At 41.8% G+C, this 22,045-nt stretch overlaps 1 protein-coding gene across 8 annotated transcripts in view; it reads left to right on the forward strand.

The window, feature by feature from the left end:
• Nucleotides 1–22,045, forward strand: part of LOC143299785 (plasma membrane calcium-transporting ATPase 2-like) — a 169,681-nt gene that overhangs the window by 3,259 nt on the left and 144,377 nt on the right. For 4 of the 8 annotated variants that reach the window (XM_076613200.1, XM_076613211.1, XM_076613212.1 and 1 more), the window contains exon 1: nucleotides 350–469. The exons of 1 other annotated variant lie outside the window; for it this stretch is intronic. The gene's annotated coding sequence lies outside the window, so the exon portion shown is untranslated. Of the gene's footprint in view, nucleotides 1–348; nucleotides 470–791; nucleotides 939–12,280; nucleotides 12,390–22,045 lie in introns of those variants that run through there. 3 more of the 8 variants (XM_076613209.1, XM_076613202.1, XM_076613203.1) reach the window with 3 other exon arrangements.

The raw sequence follows: 22,045 nt of genomic DNA on the forward strand, positions 1-22,045 counted from the left end.
GTCATTGCCTCCACGTGTGGTCACCAAGCAAATCAAGCAATATTTATCACACCGCTGCACAGTAAATGGACGATCTGCAAATGAACGATTCGGGCTACAGCACACAAAATACATTCAACAGGCAGCTGCGAAGTGACAGCTGTGTGTACAAAACTGTCTAGGCCGGCAGAGACAATAAACTCGTTGTTATCGATACGATCAAAATTATGACGATGCGTAGCTGCCACACTTGAGGATTTGCGCAATGCGATAAACGGTCGAGCTTTGGAAAGGGAAAATCCTCCCGTTTTCTCGCACGGCACAACGCTTTCGAAAGGGATTTCCCTTTCGGGAGCAGGTATGTGACGTCAAAGTAACTACTGGTGATATGCCAATGAATGAGTAATGTGCGGCAAGCCAATCAGAATGCAGTACTTTTGATCACATGACATTTCCTGCGAGAACACTTTCTTCTCTTGTGACCTTCAAGGTGGGTAATGCTTCGTTTATTTGGACTATTAATCGGATGTTTATGGATATATACGGTTGTATTGTGTTAAATTTCATTTTTTTACTCTCAAGAGCCACGTTGCATTGTTAGGAGAGGCAAAAGTCTGCCTACCGGTCAGCGCTCTTTCGGCGCCATGTTTTCATCATGGCTGCTGTATATTATGATTGCGCGAATAAGGAAATGAAGAAGGGTGTGAATCATTCTTGCTTTTCGGCGTGACTGGATGAGCGTCAGAAATTGAAGACAACATATTCTCACATGCTTTGCGAATTTGCGGGCATTGACAAACAATGTGCTTGGGAATTAAAGTAGAATGAAATTATATTGGTTGAGCACTTGACCTACCGGTGTTGTGGCAAATTTTGTCGTCTGCAACTGTTCCCTTCCAGTTCCATTTAGGCCTAGCTCGTCTTCGGGAAGATCGAAGTTGAAGACCTGTCTGCAGTTTGTAAGTAATCTAAACGCGTACTTTTCTATGGTTAGTAGTAGAAGAGAATGATAGATTAGCTTGAAAATAATGCAATAGCACGATAGTTGAATTGCTAGCATAATTTGCATTATATGTGAATGCATACCCTGATACACACCCCCCATTTTTGTTCCGAACCTTGAACACATGTGCTCGTCAACTACACCATGTAATGAAGTGTTTGTGCTCAGTTATTTTTCACTCAGGTTATTAACTTTTTTTCTTTTTTTTTTTTTTTTTTTTTTGCTTTTCATTCTTTCTTTCATTTTTCTTTTTTTGTCTTTTTCGAAATACACATAAATTTTCATAATTTTTGTTTTCATGTCAGTGATTTTTTCTTTCATTAATCAAAATAAGTATCCATTTGATATCAGCCTTGATACCCAGCCATATGCCAGGGCATTCTTCGGTGCCAACAGGTGCAGGAACTGATTGATTATTTGTAATAAGTTGCTAAATTTGAATGAGAAGTGATGCCATTGTGTGTGTGAGGCTGGAGGAGAGAGAGAAAAAAGGCAGTGCATGAATTTGTGGTATATTTTGGCATTCAGTTGTGTAAGGTTGTTTTTGTTTTTTTTTAATTATATATGAACCCAGAATTGTTCAGACTATTAGGGCTCCAACTTCAATTTCCTTTATACTGAAAATATGTAATTCTCACACACACACACACACACACACACACACACACACACATACACACACACACATATACACAGTCACATGTACACACACAAGTACTCAAATACAAGCACACACACGCAGTACACAAGTATACATATAGCTCACACACATCACACATATATGTCCATTACTCTCACACCCACACATGTGTACTGCAGCAAACTTGAACACACACATATATGCGCACACAGACACATTCTTACATGTACACAATTGCATGCAGATGATGATATGTATTGAACAAGAAAAGGAAGAATGACAAATTAACTTTACATAGTTAAAGAATGGAACTAATGGAAGTCACATGCATTGCTACAGCTTATCTTATTTTCATGCTAAAACAAATAAGCAAGAGTATTAATCCAATCTTTGAATTTTTTCTTTAGACTTTAGTCATTATAAGTACCTATTAAGGGTCTGATTGGAACTGGGAAACCCATACTTAGGATAAAGATGGTAAAGAAACACAGTTCTATAATGAAAGTAGCACACATGCTATGCATGAGCAGACTAACATACTATTATGCATACAGTGCTGGTGCACACATACACATACCATTCATCAAAATTTTGTCTCAAAGACACACACACACACACACACACACACACACACACACACACACACACACACACACACACACACTCTCTTACACTTACACGTGCGCGCGCGCACACACACACACAAACACACACACATACACATACACACTCACAGAGTTTTCTCATTAGTGCAGCATAAACATCTTTGCACATGTGCAGAAATTTGTCATTAGTCTAATGTGTAAACATGCACGCACATGTGCGCAGACACATGATATATGCCCGCGTACATACTCACTCATGGGTCTTTGTTTTCTTAAGACGATGTTACTGTTTGTAGACAACTCTAGTTGGCCTACACTGCACCTGCTGCTTAACCATGGGGTTTAGTTGGGATGTGGATGGAGGGATGGATCCCCATGGGGAGGGCCAAATGGAAAGTGTTGAACAGATGCCGGCATACAGACACGCATGTGCACACATGCACCTGCACACAGCCATGCACAAACAAATGTATTTTCGCTGCTTTTGTCATTGATAGTGAAATACCTGATAAAGATTGACACCTACACGTATGTGCTATAGAGCTGTTAAACATGTGCTTGCATCCAAGTGTGCTTGCATTCACATATGTCAGGGGGAAATGGACAGACTTTTAACTCTCCCCCCACCTCCCACCTCCCCCCTAAGTAAAATGTGGGGAAGAGAGGAGTTGGTCCTTGGGGAGTGGAGTGGGGTGATCTACATCCGAAAAACATTGTCATACTGTTATATGAAAGGTGGTGGCTAATGATCATAAATTTGTGGTAAGATTTGTTTTTAACAAAGTTTATTTCTGTTGAAAGCCGTATATATATATATATATATATATATATATATATGTGTGTGTGTGTGTGTGTGTGTGTGTATAATTATATAATTACACACACACACACAATGTGTTTATCTGTTTTGTTTTCTGGCGTGTCTCAGATGTCTGTGTTGTTCCATGCTACCCGAACTCTGATCTTTATGTTCTGTATCATGCTGTTGCTTTGACATGATGGCAGTTACACGAAATGTGTCACAGGCCCCAATCAGCATTTTGCCCCCAATCACCCTCCCCACCAACAAAGCTAAATGTAACTAGGCCCTGGCTGAATGGGTATTTAATGAACACTTCATGACATAAGTAGGCCAAAAGGGAAAATACTTCTATACATACTGTAGTCTGCGCCAACATAAAGTCAGCATGTTGCAGTTATTTCTGTTCTCTTGTGACACCACACATAAATTCCTTTTTTCTTCTGCATTAGTGGGCTGCAGCTTCCATGTGCACACCCCTGTATGAGCACTGATCTAAAAGTAATGTTGGATCAATGCTGTATGAGTGGGCTTTTACATGGCTGACTGTTTTTGCCCTGCCATGTATGCAGTCATACACCATTTTCAGTGGTAGATTTTTTTTGTGGTGATATCTCTTGTAAAATCAGCATGTGTGTGAGCGTTTTTGTTTGGTTTTTTTGTTTTTGTTTGTTTTTTTTTGTTCTTTTTTTTTTAACTTGATTTTTAAAAAAAATTATGTACTTATTCTTTCATGCTTTTATTCTGCATTTTTTATTTTTATTTTATTTTAGTACATTGATTTACTCCCATTTGTTCAATATGTGAAACATTGGAGAACACAAAGTTCTCCCCCCCCCCCCCCCCCCCCCCCCGCCCCCCCTTTCGTTGGTTTTAACTAGAAATGATAAGAACTAGTAGCAAGTGATAAACCAACAGCATTCATTGACTTAGCCATATTTGTTATTTTTAATGGGTTTTTTGGGGTTTTTTACAAGTATTTTGAACTACATGTGTACACAAAGTATGCAAATGTGATCAACTGGTCTTGGTTGTGTGTGTTTGTGTCTGTGACACTCGCCTCTGTATGTGTATATACATGGTACACTTTAACATTAGCATTTTCTTGGCAACCACAAGTAGTAGAGGAACATGGTATGATGGTAGTTTTAATATGTCACATTGAATAAGACTGACCCTGTCCCCCTTTCTGATGAAAAAGGAAGCAGGGTTGAAGGTGGAAGTTAAGTCATAAACTGGCAAAACAGAAAAAAGGTTTGGTGGAGCTCATGTCTTTCATCCAGTTCTCAAATTTGTGATTACGACTGGCCATGATTACAGCCTTATCCATAATGAAATTCAAGGTCAAAGGTCAAGTTCATAACATGACACATGATAGTGGTTAGAAAAACATTTTGGTACAAAAGCAGTTAAGGTTTTGCTTGTGATTATCTTCATCGAGCTTGGCTCAGTGGTAAGTGGTAAGTCATGATTACAAAATCACTATAGAAAGTTGAATTCAGGAGTTGAGATCACAGTTCAATGGAAAAAAAAGTGTAGATGTTTCATATAGCTTGACTTTTTTCATCTAAATTTGACAAAATGAAATTTGGTACAGTGATTGGTCATGGCTAAAACATAAACAGTTTCAAAAGTCAAGGTTATGGGTCAAAAGTCAAGCAGGGTTCATACACTCTGCTCCTTGAATTCTGAGTATCATTTTCAGGGCCTTTGAATCCTTAAAATTAAAACAATTGATGAATTAAAGACTAAATTTCCTTGAAAATCCTTGAAAGATGAGCTTTCAGCAAGTGTTTTTGTCACTGTGCAGTAAGCAGTTATTTGAAAGTCAGAGCAAAAATGAGATCTACATCATGAGAACAACTTGGTAAAACCACCTTATGGATGTGAAAAGTGTTTAAATATGTGAGCATTGACATGAGTCTTCTTGTTAGTTATATGAATGGAGGAAGAAAACATGTGGTGCTGTTTACAGCAAGCACTTTTGCAGCCATCATCCCTGTAACAGATTTTACCATTGATACAGTAATAGAATCAAGTGTTTTTTCATATGGGATTTGACAGCTTCATGCGTCTCAAGAGCCAGGTCTTTGTTATCGTCCCTCAGCCTGTACTGACTGTACATAATGTGTCAGAGGTGGAAGTCTTGTGGACATTGCATGTGGTCATTTCACATTATTGCTTCAAATTATGTGGAAAAATTCAGAAACTTCTTCATGAGGCAACATCCTCTGAGTCCTTACAGTCAGATTGGGATATGTAGAATTGCAGACACATTACTTTAGTTACTCATTGGCTGAACCTGATGTGGCTTCTGTGGTGGACTGGGAAATTAGCCAGATGAATGACTGCTGATGAGCAGGTTCAACAAATCTTGGTTGATTTAGGGTGCAACACTGGAGTGGTTAAACTTAAAGCCTTGGACTTTCTATCCGAGGGTCCTGAGTTTGAATCCAGGTTACGGTGCCTCATGCGTTAATGGTTGAGATTTTTCCAATCTCGCAGGTCAGGAGATATGCACTGCAGACCTGCTAGTGCCTAAGCCCCCTTTGTTTGTATATACATGCAGATCAGATCTGCACATTAAATATCCCTTAGTCCATGTCAGCATTTTGAGGGCTTGGAAACAAGAACATACCTGGCATGCAACCCCCCCAAAACTGCCTACATGGTGGGGATAAAAAGTCATACACATGAAATCCCACTCGTGTATATTTGAGTTGCAGCTAGAAACAAAGAAGAAGAAGATTTAGAATATCCAGGTGCATAGATTCTATGTGGGCTCAATTTGACTGTACATTGCACCCCTGAATTCATTGAATCTTTCCTTGAAATCTCCTTGAGTTTAGTTCTGAGTATTCTCTGTGAACCCTGCCACAAGTGTCCATGTCACAACAGTGTGATTAAATGAATGATGCCCTATTGGAAGTTGATGTATATTGTACAGTTTCCCTTTTATTCTATTCCATAATTTCCATAATTTTTGTGCTTGATGTTGATTGAAACTGGTATTACATGTGAGTTTTGAAAGCCTTTCCTCATGTTTTTACTAACAAAAAACAAGACAACGCAAGTCTTGAGTTACAGGTTTTCAAGATTTGTTCAGTTTCGTCATACAACATTTTGGTGGTCGTGTTTTTTGCAGAAAAAGTCCTGTTTTTAACTTTAAAATTTCATAGCCTTTTGGATGTTGTCATTCATTCGTCATGGTGATGTTCAAAGCATAGGCAGTGTCCATGCATACAGCTATGCCTGCATTTATCATAGGACATACAAGTGACCATACCAGACCTTATGTTGTTCAGCATTCTTTCCTTGGAAATAGGCCACCCAGACCTGCCTTGGCGTTTTGAAATGACTTCCAGTTGAGCTGAAGTTCCCCAAGTGTCTCTTCTTTTCTTTGTGTCTCATGTTTCTTACTGCTGTTGTTTTCAGTCTAGCAGTCAAGCTGGTTCTTGCAAAACTGATAGGAAGTTTTTGTGGTGGAAAAAACCCAAACCTTTTGATTTGCCAAGAAGTCCAACCTGTTCTGTGGCAGTACATTGACAAAAGTTGGGAGAAAAACATTATTTTTGTGTGGAAAAGTCTTGACTGTATTGACCACAGTTGGTAACTCAGTGGGACGATGAAAATACCTGTCAACTAAAGCTAGCCGTCGTCTACAGCATCTCCTGACTGCACTTGACAGTGTGACAGACAAAGGATGCTCGGCATTGGAGGCCCAGACAATAAAGGTCTGTAGGTGGAAGCTGCAAGAGAAAAGGGAGAAAGTATGTTGGGGGAAAAAGAAAAATAGCTGGGGGAAATAGATGTCACTGACAGCTGTAGAACACTGACCTGTGCGTGGGGGTGGGGTGGGGGGGGGGGAGTGGTGGCATGCATGCACCCTTTTGTGTGTGTGTGTGTGTGTGTGTGTGTGTTTTGAAAAACATACACAAACATGTGACAGGCAGAAGATTTGAAGAAGGAATTTTCCACCAGAAAACATGCAGAAAGCAAGCAAGGATATAACAAAAAGTAATATGTGGGAGTGCAGGGGTGAATTGTGCGAAATGAAAATGCATAATTAGTGCTTGGACACATGCTCGTGCAGACACGCACATTTAATGTGCCCCCCCCCACCTCCCCCCGTCCCCCCTCCCTACCCTCCACACCCCCAACACACACTGGCACACACATCTAGAGGTTGTCTAGCATTTACTTGTGCACGATGTATAGACCTGTGCGTGTTCACATTATAGCGATGAGAAGTGGGGAAGAGGAGGGGAAAAGCGCATGGGTAGGGAGGGGGTCGAGGTGAGTCTGAAAGTAAGACTGATTTAGTGTTCTTCATAAAACATTGTTTTCTCAGCTTAACTCGCCAGACGCTTGGTATCGTGGCGAAGGAAGGCATCGAGCGATGAGAAAAGAAAGACTCGGCAGTCTTACAAACATTGCAAGCAGTGCAAAATAAGAGAACCTGTTGACTCGACTGCCGCCATTACTTTGGCTGAGATTATTGATTGCATTCTTTCTCCGCCAGCAACCTCGCCTTGTTGTTGCACATTTGTTGCTGCTGCTGCTGCTGAGCGGTTGGTCGGCTGTGGATCCAAGCAGTGAGACGACGAGCTTGGAGTCTATGTCTGACGATGTCAGCTCCAGATTGTTTCAGTGAAGTTGCAACTGTTGATCACTTGTTGATCGTTTCTGTACTGTTGAAGTTGACACAGTTGAAGCCTTGACCTTTGTTCGCACACAGCACGTGCAGCTAGTCTGTCTGCGCCATGCGCCCTCTATACCTACCTACCAGAATTTGATATTCACACGCGCACACACACGCGCGCGCGCGCGCGCACGCACGCACGTACACACTCATTCGCATATATCTATACATATATACACACGCAGGCACACACACACACGACTGCATCTCCTTTTCTCTGTTTCTCTTCCTACCCCCCGCTATCTGCGCGTTTTAACACCCGTGGGCAGAAGATGAAGGATATATGGGACAGGGAATCCAATGGCCGATTCAATCAATACCATCAGGGGAAAGAGGAGCCCAAGCCAGACTGAGATCCCGGGCATAGTTTGCTGAAGAATTTCCATTGAACATCCTTGGCAAATCAATGGTTGCCATGGCTACAGGAAGTATGGGAGATGGGCTCCCCTTTGACAAGGCCGTGAAGGGGGTGGTGGTGGCGAAGGAGGGGGTCTGAGGTGGTGGGTGGTGGTGGACGGGGAGGGAGAGGTGAAGTGTTTGGCATCTCAGACGAGGGCGGATCAGCCATCTTGTGGCAGACTGACCAGTGAAGTTCTTTTGATGTCTGGTGACAGGGAGGGAATTTGCTGAAGTGGCGGAACGAACGAACGCTCCCATCCCCCTTCCCTCCCTCCCTCCTCCCTGCTCTTAGCCACTCCCCCCTCCCAGATCTCCTGCCTCCCTCTACCTCTCTTTCAGCCACAGACACCCCCATCCTCCTCTCTCTCCCCTCTGCCGCTCCCCCAATCTCTTCTGAGATCGCTCCCCGTTCTCTTTCAGATCCACACCTCTGTGTTAGCGTTGTAAGAATGATTCATCCACAATCACGTACGCACGATTTCAACCCGTCATTGTTTCCATTGGCTTGTGTGTGTGTGTGTGTGTGTGTGTGTGTTAGCTTACAAATTTTGCTCTATGGTTACATAGAGTTGATTGTTCTGGGTTGATTCTTACTTTGGGAATTTCATCGATTGTATGTATTAGTTTGCAAAATGACAAGAATAACTTGTAGGATATTTTTGTTGTTTAAATCCTCATAATGGAGCGTGTCCCGTTTGTCTCCAGACCCCGTACTATCATAGATCCAGAAGCAATAAACTGGAAAAAGCGTCAAATATGTCCGGTGTAGTAAGATTTGATAATTTATCTACTAACTGTAGTATTGGAAAATAATAGTAATACACAAAACGGCAAGGTTTGTTTGAGATATATCTTTTGTTGTGTGTCTTGCAGTATCCAGTGAACATTTCTGACTAATGGGGTTCGTGTGGCGAGGTCCTTTAAATGCCATCACTTCACAAAGGAAAGTGAAATAAGCAAGAAGCAAGGAGCATATAAATTTTGTACATCTGACACTTAATGACATAATTGTGCTACGAGGAAAGGGGAATGAGATTAACGATATGACGGAGCTGCAAGCTACCGCGTCCTACACAGGGGAGGTCAGCTTGCGTTGCGTCAGCAAGCGACATTTATTTCACTCTGTGGAGGGTTCATCAGGCTTGCTCCATGTTCTTGTCTGCTAGTTCATGAGGAACAGTCTTGTGAAAGAAATAAAGCAACCGAATACACAGGCGTGGACCTCTCTTGCACGTTGAACTTTGAAAACAAAAAATCAAGCGCGTGCGCGCGCGCGTTTGTGTGTGTGTGTGTGTGTGTGTTTGTGAGGTGGTGCGGCAGCATTGTATGTTCAGCGTTATCAAAATTGAATTAAGAGAAACTTTGAGCAATTAATGTCGGTGGCTTTTCATGATGGCTCACGTATTGCTCTGACTTGTATCACAATTCCTGATCAGAATCTCTGGAACGGTGTACATCGTTTGATGCTGGGTCGTTTTTGCAACTGTATAAGAAGACTAGTTTTTAATTAAGAAAAAAAGAAAAGAAAATATTTTGAACGAATATTTCAAGATTACATTGCACATAATAACGACATATAACGCGTTCGGCATTTCTAGTTTTTTTCCCCCTGGTTAAACCAATGGAAGAACTGACAAAGTAAACTATTGGAAGTAACACACACTCCCAGTATAATGCAGATAATAAAACATAATGATGACATAGGAAAAAAAAGCAGCAAGAACAAAAACAATAGAAAGCTATTATTAAAGATGAGATGTGCGAGTTTGGCCGTAGAGGAGATATAAAAAAAATATATATCAAAAAGAAACAGGTTCGTAATGTTCTTACAATTAAACTTCATGGATTGACAGTTTCTGCACTCCATGATGTCATTATTATTATTATTAGTAGTAGTAGTAGTAGTTTATGCTTGTCACAATATCACCGTTATTGTTATTGATCGTTTAATGACTTCAAATGAAGATAGCCGTCAGAGCTGCAGGCATGGTCTCGATGGACCAGCGGTGTACAGAGCGTCGAGACGTGAAATGATGTGAAGGAGTGCTGATGTTTTTCTCTTGGTTTCCCCTCAAAACTTGACTGAAACAGAATACAATGAAAAATAAAGCAGTAATAAATGTTTTGTCATGGCAGGGTTGTGTGATGACCGATTGTTATCTTTGGACATGCTAGCTTCATTTTGCAATTTTTGCTTTGGAGCACGTGTGTGTGTTTTTCCCTTCAAAGTGACAACAACAGCAACAACAAAAGAGTGACGGGCAGGGGAAAGGAGAGAGGGGAGGATGTCCCTCCGTGGACGCTGGTGGACTTCTTGAAAGAAGTGAACATTTTTAATTAGATTTGAAGGTTTTAAACTGTGGAAGGTTTTTAAACTTTGAAAAGCTTAAAGCGGTGACTAGTTGTTTTTTGTTTTGTGTTTATTTTACCCTTGACTTGAAGTCGGTATTAACGTGGTGAAAGCCTTGCTCTAAGCACCATAATTTGATTTGATTTGGGAGGAGGAGGAAGTGACTCTGTGTGTATATGTTTGTGTGTGTGTGTCAGAGAGAGAGAGAGAGAGAGAGAGAGAAAACCATTTGTGTAGGCCCACTGACAGTATTAAGAGGCTGAGAAATAATGCATCCATCTTGTTTAGGAGTTTCACCTTAAGAATTGAATGCACTTTGTCTTGACCTGCACGATCTCTCCCGCTGTGTAGATTACCCTTGATTGCATATGATACTGGAATTTGACACTGGAATACCTTGATGATTGGCGGTTGCCGACTTTACAATGTCCTCAAAAGCGGCTCAAGTGTTCTAGCCACACTTCTGTACACACAGGAGAAGAAAAATAGGATGCCATTGACATCGAATATCTACGCATGGAATGGCATGATCTTGGCATGAAATGGCATGATCGTATCTGAAATGGGGAGGACAGAGAGAGATTCCGTTGGCCTCTCGTGTGAACCACGTGGTCGGGACGTGTATTGAGGCTCCCCACAACAAAAATTGCATGCCAAGCCGTGAATTGGACAACCTCCGGGTCTGAAAAAAGAGAGGACGGCCCAAGATGAACTGGTGGCAAACGGTCAGGAGGGACCTCAGAGTTGTCTACAAACGACGGGGTGCACGAGCAAACTGGTTGAGGACTGTGGACTGAGGAGCGCCATGACTGCCTCATGCGTCCAACAGTGCGGGAGCATCTAAGTCAGTCAAAACGGTTGTTATGATATTTTGAATTTTCACACAAGCCTCGGGAGATGATAGCCACGATTTGATTTGGTTTCTGATTATTTTAAAGAAAAACGGTTTAAAAAAAAAAGTTATTCCATAAAGTTCAGTGGGAACGCGCGTAGAAGTTTTATGTGTCCAAGTGTACCGATTCTTATCGATGTGACCTTGGAAGCACGAGTCCCCTTCATCCCCCTCCTTAACTTCACACTAACGCACACCCAGTGGAGACGGACAGAGAGGGCTTTTGTTGTTTCAGAGTGTTAAGGCTTGTCTGGCCTAATTGGATGCAAAACCCGCTTTGCCACCGTTCCGTTTAGGAAACGTGGTTGGAATTAGGAATAACTGATTAACCTCGGACCTCCAACTACCGTCGCACACTGGCTCTTTTGAGCTGCCGGCATCATCTACATGTCAAGAAGCGTTGGGGCTAAACTTTCCCCTTGTGTTATTAGATTGCATTCCTGTACGTTTCGTTCCTTGTAATGTATTCCAGTACGTTCGTGGGCCTGTGTGTGTGCCTTTTAAAGCTTGTCCGCTCGTCGTGATTCGTCATACGGCTTGCGTGAAATGGGAATGACGTCAAAGGCCCAGGGGTTTTCAGCCGGGGCTGTGTATGACGATGCAAGAGGGAATTAATTATGCACACTTGGCGGCACCGATAATAGAAGCCGGGGCAGGCACGCGCATCGCACTTTGCGCGAGGGTCCCCCCCCCTCCCCCCGCCAACCTCCTCACCCGCCATTTTCTTCCCCAACCCTGCCGCCTCCCTCTTTCTTTCCACGCTTCCGCTTGAGCGTGAAGAACAGCAGTGTGAGGGGAGAATGTGTACTCCAGCATTGTTGTACTGCAGCCAGCCACACATGTTCCCACCCCATAGCACGAATACCGAACTAACGGGTAGAAAGACGTTAGACCTCCAGGTTTGCAAGGCGCGTGAAAGTCATGCAGAAACGTTGTTGATATTCGTTTATTAGATGCAGCAAAGTCAGGCTCGTACGCATGGGATGTGTTTGTTGAAAGGGAAAACACGACGAGGAAGAGGTGATTTGATATAAAGTTTTCAACAATGAGGTGGTAATAAAACTGTTTAATTACAAGTGGCTAAACTGTTTGATCCCTCCACTGCCTAACCTTGGTGAAGTGAGGTCAGTGTGGCTTTGGTCTAACTGTATTTTCTTCTTTGTGCCTATTTTTAAATGAAATAATTGATTCTGCTGTAACAAGCAGCTGATGGAAATCCAGTCCCAAGAAGTCCAGTTAAAGAATGGTGGCTGGTATCCTTTCTTATCATTGGTGAAGACTTAAGTGACAGCCCATCTCTGACAAATAGACCTGTCAGGGTGTTCAGGTACAAAATGGAATGCAGTTTCTTTTTACGCTCCCACACCGTGTACTTGTGTGTCGGACTCACTTTCTCTTTCACCCCTCCTCTCCCTGGCCCATCCCATCTCCTCTGTTAAAATTAGTCTTTTGACCCCCTCTCATCTTTCACTGTTTACATCTGTTCACAGCTTGTTTGTGTCTAGTGTTTGTGTATAGAGTCACAATTGGAATGTATTATTATTGCTGTATGATGTGATATGTCTGTGGACAGGGCTATTTCATATATCACATCATACGATATAATTATTAGAATATTTTCAACTGGTGTGTGTATTTGTGTGTGTGTGTGTGTGTGTGTGAGAGAGAGAGAGAGAACAGTTTTTTTGCCCTCTACTGTCATTTCCATCCAGTCTGTTCAGAAATACACCTGTCTGCTGCATGCCCTTGACGTGTGTGCAGCAGCAGCTCACTGACAGAAAGCCATCCGCTTGCAGTCATGAGCTGTCAGAACCAAATGTAGCACCTGACACACAGACGGTTTGCATAATGCACAGACACAGATGTAAGCAGGAAGTCCACACAGGATGTGTAGAGTGGCAGACCTGATGGAGCAGCCTACGTCTACCCCTTGTTGGTTTTTACCATGGGACAAAATTTGCCTAGCCCATATTAACTCTGGGGTCTATGTAGACTACCCTTGAATGACCCAGGGGTAACCTTCAGTTGGTCAAAACTGACCTGTTCACCCCATAGTTGGATGTTAACTCCCAGGTAATGGATATGGTGGTCATTCTGGGTCAGTTTGCATTGAATCCTCAGGGAATGATTTTGTCCAGTTAAAATCAGTTCGGTCTGTCAAAGTGGAACTCTTCCATGTTTGCTTCTGTTAAGTTATAATGGAAAAGAGGGGTGAGGGGGGTTCAGTAAAGGCTGGCCCAGTATGACCTCCCTTCCCTTTTCAGTAACTTAATTAAATCCACAGAAAGAGGGTAATTAATTCCCAAGTTGGATGGTTGGCCTTGACCAGCCACATATTTTTTATGACCCCAGGGAGTAATTGAGGATGGCCCGGAATAACACTGGGGCAAAACCCAGCTGGGGGGGTGGGGTGGGTGGGGTAGTTTGAGGCTGGGCATCCCTGTCCCCCACCTTTTCTTTCCCCCAGCATCAGCTGGTTTTCCTGTGGAGGACTAGGAACAAGTAGTATGTGAAATACTTGCAACACTGCGCTGGCACAGAATGGTGTGTTGGGACAGTAACCTTTACAAATTCTGTGCAAATTACTGCAATTTTGGAGGAGTATAAAACTGATGGTATTTGAAAATATGACTAATTCACTCTTTTGTTGTTGTTGTTTGTTGCTGCAGATAATATGTGAGGATGTAATCATTTGGAATACTATAGTTAGTGTCTAAAGCTGACTTTTCATTCTGAACATTTTCCAGGCACCTACATAAACCAGTTTTGTAGGAACGTCAAATTATGTAGATAATTTGACAGTTTGGGCCTTGGTGGTAGATTTGCTTTAATGATCCCCAGATGTGTTTTTGGCATCCTGAAATACTTTATAGCATGTTCAACAGATTGGTGTTGTTTTCATTTCATGGCAGGCTATTTGTGAGATTTCAAATGTGGAATGGTGTTGTAGGGCACTTTCACATCAAAAGAAAAAAGATGAACTTTTCTCTTCCAGCTATACATAGACTGTGTCATGGCTTTTGTGTGCATGCTTAATTCAACCCACACCCCACCCGCCCATCCCCCTGTGTGTGTGTGTGTGTGTGTTAGTGTGTCTGGATTCCATTTCCACTTCACAGTCATAGGCATGATTTTCTGCTGCTACAAATGAGATACTGACGCTTCATCAACTTCTCTAATAATGAGGACATCAATGGGACAGGCTATCACAGTGTGCACACCGTGAATTATTGTTATCATCCCAGTACCGGGACGGGAGTAGTCATGAGAGATCTTTATGTATACAGCTCATTACTGGTGTGACAGCCATTGGTGATCGTTGCAATGCAATGTGTACGCAGAATTATTTGCTGGCAGCTGCACTGCTGTCTCTCCTCCCAGACACTGCCACTGTGTGTTTGGGGTGGGGGGAATTGGAGGTGTGTGTGTGTGTGTGTGTGCGACTGTGCACAACACCTTGTTTGTTCATCAGATGGGTACCTTCATATTTTGCAGGTTGTAATTAGTTTCATGAATAGGCAAGTCTCAGAGAATTTTTATAATTAAACACTTAGTACTTATGAAGAAGAAAAAACACCCCACAAATCATGAAATTTTAATGTAAGCTTGCACAGACTTTTATTTTTTTTTTAACAGTGACCATAAGTTTGCTGGAAAGACATTAGTACCACTCATAGTTCTTGTAATTGTTGTTTTTTTCCTTTCTCAATAGCTTGCAGATAAAAATCATAATGTGGTTCAGTTTTTGTATTATAATAATAACAGTAATAAACATCATCATCATCATTATCATCATCATCATTGCAATGGTGATGATGTTAATGATTAGGAAAATAGAATTGCACGTAAAGCACATTTGTGTCCACAGCACAAAATCTGTTTGTTTGAAATTGAAGTTCATCCCCCATACACCCAGGGAGAACAAATACATCACTGCTGGGCAGCCTTTGTTTGTTTAGAATTATCAAGCACAGAGACTAATTTACTGAATATAACATGGAGTTGTCTACAGGTCTATTTGTTATGAGGGTCAACTGTTTGTTCCCATTGAATCTTCATATGCAGGTGTTTCCATTGGCTCAGTCTTTCTATGCATGCCCGCTAACATGTAATCTTTCACATAAGACTACCCTGTTTATTGTGTTTTCCAAAAGACTGAAATTAGTGAAAATCTATGTGATAAAGGTACTGAAGAGACAACAGGTTGTAAGGCAAAAACGAAAATTTATGTGTTTGTGTGTGCATGCATGTTTACATGCAGCAGAACTCATAGCGCGAAACATTTTTTATTCAAGTCTCAAGATTTTAGACATGGCCCATTCTTTCTTTCTGTCAAAGAAAGAGAGAGGGAGAGAGAGTTCATTATGTTTTTGAGGTTGGTTACTATTTGACTGTTTATTTACTGTGGAATTGTATAGAATGCATGTATGTGTTGTGAAAGAGATGAACATTGCACTTGGAAGAGTGGGGATGGTCAAGAAAGGAAGTGACTGTATTTATTTATTTGTTTATTGAAAGTGGTGTAGTTTTGTTTCACTATGACATTCTTCGATTTCCGTTTTGTGTTATAAAAACGTTCACGGGCGATTAATTAATCAAAACCGAAATGCTTCCTCTTGTCTTCCTTTCTTTTAAAACCTGCACTTTGAAGGAGGAGGAATTTTTGTTTAATGTCCCGTCACACATATCGGTGATTGAAGACATTTTGTTAAAGTATTTATGAATACAATGCACTTTGAATTCATCAGCCACAAACGCGATAGTCACGTGCATTGTTGCATTGACAGTGATGTGCACGCAACAGAGAGAAAGAGACTGACAGGAGTGTGATCGACTGAAAGAGGTGGGGAGGGATGCGGAAGGGGAGGGGAGATACACCTAGGTCAATTTGTCTGGTTACGTCAGACGGCACCCTACAACCTTCTTCTTTCTTCCGCCGCTGCTGCTGTTCTTGTCTTGGAAGAGAAGAAGGTTGTGGGAGAGGTGGTGACAGGGGGGGAGTGGTGGGGGTGGGGGTGGGGAGTTCCAATCAGGCGTTCCCGATTTTTCTGTGTTCGCGGAGGATCGAGCGATCAATCCCGATGCCGTCATCGTCGCATCCCCCCCTGCCCCACCCCTCGCCCCCACTTCTTCCCACACCCCACCTTCCACCCTGATGTGGTCTCTCTCAGATCTTCTTTCACTTTCCTTCTTCCTTACAGTCTTTTGGGAGTGGGATGGGGCGGGGTGGGGTGGAGTGAGTGGTTAACGATGTGGTGGAGCTCGCGTCATTGTTCCGAATCTCGTTATGGGGTTTACCATCATCATCATCACACGGCCAGCACCCCCCTCCCCTCCCGCCTCTCTCTCTGTGTGTTTCCTCCTCCTCTTCCTGTTTTCTCTCCCCCCCCCTCCCTCCCTCCCTGGCTTTTCTTGCCTCCATCACCACAACAAATTGCCGCCTGGGGGGCGATGTGAATGGCAAGAAATAGATATCGGGCAAGTCGCACTCATCAATGGAAGGGACAGAAAGTTCAGGCAGTCGGTTGTCTTTGTCGCCGCTGCCTCTGTCGGCCGCTGTCTCTGACCTCTCAGAATGTTTCCCTGTCCCGCCCGCTTAATCTTTTGTTTGTCAGTCTGTCTGTCGGTTTGTCCTCCCTCCCCCTCGCCCCCTCTCCCTCGCTCCCCATCCCTCTCCCCTCCCTCTCTCACTCCCCCTCCTTCTCTCTCTCTCTCTTTCTCCCTCTGGCTCCTCGCTCTCTCCCTCCCCGTTATTACATGTTCCTTCTAGGTACAAGGTAAAGTATTGACTTCAGCCCTTCTGTCATGGATCAGGATAGGCATGCGTCCACTCTTTTTTTTCTCTGATCGAAATCCACGTCTTTCAGTCAGAGAGCAGGACACAACCTTACTTCTTTTTTTTTATAATCGTAATCGTTCGATTGGTACAAATTATTTTTTTTTAAAAAGGGGGAAAAAAAGAAGAAGAAGAAGATAGATATAGTATATTGTTCCAGCACTTGCAAACCTATCGAAGCGCTTTACAATAGCATGACAGATACAAAACGGACAAGAACGTGTACACACACACACACACACACACATTTGCATGGAAGAAATAAACATGAATCCGCAGAGGACAGATATGGAATGGAGTGCCATAATTATATAAGAGACTGCTTTTATCCACTCCTTAGATCCAGTTTGGCTCACTACTCTCTTGCGACTGCTACGAGTATATATGGTACAGACAAATTTAAGAGTGGATACATTGCATAATTAGTGAAGAGGTTACAGAGATAATGGAAATTAACGAAGCAGTGCAGGTGTTAGCAGCTTATTGGAAAAGATGTTCATTAGTGCTGGGGTTAATTGGTGAGCTGTAGATAGCATGGTTAATATTTCTGAAGATAGCAGGTGTTTTTTAATTACATAATTTGAGCCTGCTTACTTTCATAAGGGTCAATTTCAGAGTCAATTATAGTGTTGTGGGGGATGTTTTGGAGCTGATGAGTTAACTCATGTCAGGACCTAGCGTCTGAAGTTATGTCCTTGGCTTGTCCTTTTGAAAACCAAGAGGGTATGGGAAGTTTGGGGCGGGCTAGAAGATGTATGCCTTGTGTTGTTTCCACTACCACCCTCCCCTCCTCCACAACCCTCACCTACATTCTTTGAAATTTTTTATTTTAGATTCTTATCTCATCCTTCCAGCTCCTGCATCCACACTGTCATTCATCCATCAACACAAACATGTGTTGTTTTTTTTGTGTGGTCATTGTACATGGTTGTCTGCAGTTGGATGTGTCATGCCAAGTAAGTGAAGTAAATTATATGGGAAGTGACTTTTTTTTTCCTGCGATGTTATCAAGAAAATTTTACATTAAGATATTTTTGGATGATAAGAATGTGCAAGTCATGTGAATTTGTGATGGATGTCTTCACAGTCAAATATCTTTAGGGTTAAACTCAGTTGACGTCAAAGAAAGTCGTACAATGAATGCAAGGAGTGAACAGGAAAACTTGACTCACTCCACCCCACCTTTAGGGAAGCCAGAGGGTGGGGGAGGGTGGTTGTGGTGTGGGTAGATGCGGTCATCAGTCCACCATTGTGCAGTGGTCTCTTCCTCCCACCTCCCCTCACCTCTCCTGTCTTTCCCTCTCCCACTTCATCACTTCTCTCTCTCTCTTTCTCTCTCTCCCACCCCCTCTCTTTCCTCTCTTTCTTTCCCTTCCTTCCTGCCTTCTGTTGTTTTTTGTCTGTCTTTCTTTATTTAATTCTGGTTGCCTGCAGACAATTGGAACAGGATTTTGGTGCCAATCTTAGCCAATCATGGCAAAAGCCCATGCACTCGTTAACTTACTTGTGTGAAAACTTTGCATCAGCAGCAACAGGGGAATGTGATTGAATATACTCCCTGCACCCCACTAGATATATTTACACTCTGTGTGCTTGTGTGTGTGTCTGTGTGTGTGCGCGTGTGCGTGCATGGATGCATGCAAGAAAGGCAGACAAATCAAAACGTCGTGTTTTGCTGAAAAATGGAAAAGCAGAGATAAACAAAAGCAAAAGAAAAAACGAACACATATCTTTTGTATATTTTTTTCTTGTTCTTTATAAATATGGATGCATTATTGCTTTTCAGAGTGCTTTGATAAGAGAGAGACAGAGAGAGACAGAATGAATGCTGATGTGAAATGTCTTTTTCAGTTTTGGGACAAGGCCCCAAATTGAAGGGGACAGTCATACACCAATTACACAAATGCATCTGGTAACATGACCATGAATTATAGATAACAATAAACAATGAATCCATATATTTTTAAGGCCACATTCATATCACTTTTGTAATCTACGTTTTAAAGCAGCGTAAATTTAGAATGCCAGATGAGATTGTGCAATCTTGTTGCTGGAGGACATATATGCAAATAAAATCAAAAGTGTCGCGGATTATGAACATATTATGGTTGAATATATTTCATCCTCATATCATAAAGAGCATGACAGCTAAGCATAATATGAATTTCATCTTCTTTGCTAACATGGAATAAAGGACATAGCATGTTGTGCTCTCATCTGTCACTGGAGAGAGAGAGAGAGAGAATGAGTCAGTTAGTGAGTGTGCTGAAGCACGCATGGGGTTATCTTGAAGGCACAGAGATTAATTTCAATGTTTGACCTTCATAAGATACTGCTGGTCTTGTATTGTTACTGTTTGCGATAAATAGGATAACTGTTCACATTGTGTGTGTGTGTGTGTGTGTGTGTGTGACCTCATCTGCATTTATTCCAACTTGTGATCTCAGTCACACAGTGAACTGAATAATAACATTAATATTATTTTCACCTCTGAAAAACAATGTGTCAGTTGTTCAGGTGAGTGTCCACATTCACTTTATGTGAATGTTTGTGTGTGCCATGGTGTGTCACTGAGTGTGTTAATAGATGTGACAGTTTCTGAGAGAATGTAATTATTTCACTACCAACAAGAACTTGCAGTCTCACAGGTCTTACAGCAAATTACAAGTCATATCTATTGTTTCAGTGCTGGCATTTTTAACTTGTACTGTTGTAGAACGTGTCTCATTGAAAAGGGGAGGAAGGAAGTGTGATCAGTATGTACTGAAGCTGACTGCTCAGTCACCTGTCTTGATGGAGGGAGCTTTTCCACTTGTCCACCAGAAGGTTTAGTTGTTCCTGACAATTGGACTGGTTGGTATTTCAAGCCCTGTTAGATAGGTAAAAGAAAAGATGTGTGTGTGTGTGTGTGTACATATGTATTAAAGAGATGTGGATATATGAATAATATATATCTGGTCAGGAAGAAAGAGAATTGATCAGATCTGATCAGAAAAGTGTGTCTGATGAACTTGTGACGTGCAACAGTAGTGTTGGGATGCTTGATTATCTGCCAGTTCGCACATGTCTGTCTCTCTGTATGTAGTGACCTACATCTAAGTTTGGAGCTGCTTTTGGTGCTATATGATGGTCAGGTTTATCATATGTTTCATGATACAGCTCAATTTGTGCCTTTTTTCCTCTCAGGTTTCTTTGGCCCATCTGCTTTAAAGTTCTTTGATGTCATGATAGGAAGAGGAAGGTGGTGGTTATCACTGCTGATGAACTTTTTACCAACTAATGGGGTCATTGATATTTGAAAATCATTGCCAAGCACCCATCATAACTGCAGGAACATTCTGATTCTTCATCTTGGATCCCTTGGCTATTGCTGACAAGCTTGCTGGACATTGAAGGCTGTCAGCTCACTGTGGTAAAAATTGAGCTTGCATTTTAGATTCTTGACAGAGTAGTCCCATTTCACCATTGTTTAGTACTTAGAGGGTTACAGACATGACTAGCTTGTAAAGAAAAATGTCACTGTAGTAAAGACATTGTTAATAACCAGTCTGTCACTAACACATGTACGTTCATGCATAAATCACAAATACACACTTGAAAAATCCTGTGTTCTGTTCCAGAGTGTGGATTTAAAACTTAATGAAAATAATCTGTACACACCACTTACCCCAGAAAAAAACAGTATCGCTACCCAGATGTTGAGCTAATATGTAGCTGTCCATCATGGTGTAAAAAGTTCGCATTGTATATACAAACACAATGGGATTTGTTGCCCATGAATACATAAAAAAGAGAACTGTCAAAAATGCTTATTTCTGATCCATAGATAAATAAATGTGATGTACAAGAATTTTTGTATCAAAGATCGAATGAGTATGTTTTTCTTTCAAGTGTAGTTTTACAAACACTGTTTCAGATGGTGAGCAAAAATATGACTTAGATAGTTATATGTATGTACTGGTAACCTCCCTCCCCACCCCCTTACATGCATCACCCTCCCTGTCCCCCTCCTCTACCGTTGGTGTCTTATGATTTGTTGCTGTTGTTCAGCTGGAATCACATAAGCCATGAAGGTTTTGCCTCTTTTGTTTGGGATTGAATGAATGCCTTTTTTGAATAAATGTAATAGGTGTTACAAAGTTACTATCCTGTGCTTTAGGCTGTTGACTTGGTTTGTCAGTTTCACATTCCGGTACCTGTGTAGTTAGCCTTTAGTCCCAAACCCAGTGTTGACTGCCTTTCTCAGTCTGTCACAGTCCTTCACTCACATCCTTTATATCAAATGTAAAGGCTTTCCTTTTCAAGCATTCTCAACATGATAAAGGCACTCCATTCCATATCTATTTCTTCACTGTGTGTGTGTGGGCATGCCAGTGTGCGTGTTCTCGTTTATGATGTATTATTATAAAGTGTTTTATGAGGTTTGAAAGTGATATTACACATTTCATTATTATTACTATTATTACCTCCAGTGTTTCTGTTTTTCTGCTTACCTGCGATTCTGTTTACCCGTGAAAGAACAAGACTTAGTGTAAGAAGAGAAACGAAACTTATTTCCTCTGCGAATGTGTGTGGGTTGCACATGTTTGTAAAAACAACACTGGTTGGAATATTTTGGTACTGTATGAATCATTTATTGATCCATTTGTGGAGTCACCACCCCCTACTGTTCATTCCATGCTGGGTTTTATTTTTGGAAGTTAAGTATCCTGCTTAAAACAATAGTTAATGGACTGCAGCTTGCAAAAAAAGAAAAGAAAAAGGAATTGTCTTCTTTTTTCCATTCTTGCTGTTTGGATTGAAATAAGTATACAGGACTGGCTGGGTGTGGTAGGAAATG

This window comes from Babylonia areolata, chromosome 25, assembly GCF_041734735.1.
Source record: "Babylonia areolata isolate BAREFJ2019XMU chromosome 25, ASM4173473v1, whole genome shotgun sequence".
NCBI lineage: Eukaryota > Metazoa > Mollusca > Gastropoda > Neogastropoda > Buccinidae > Babylonia > Babylonia areolata.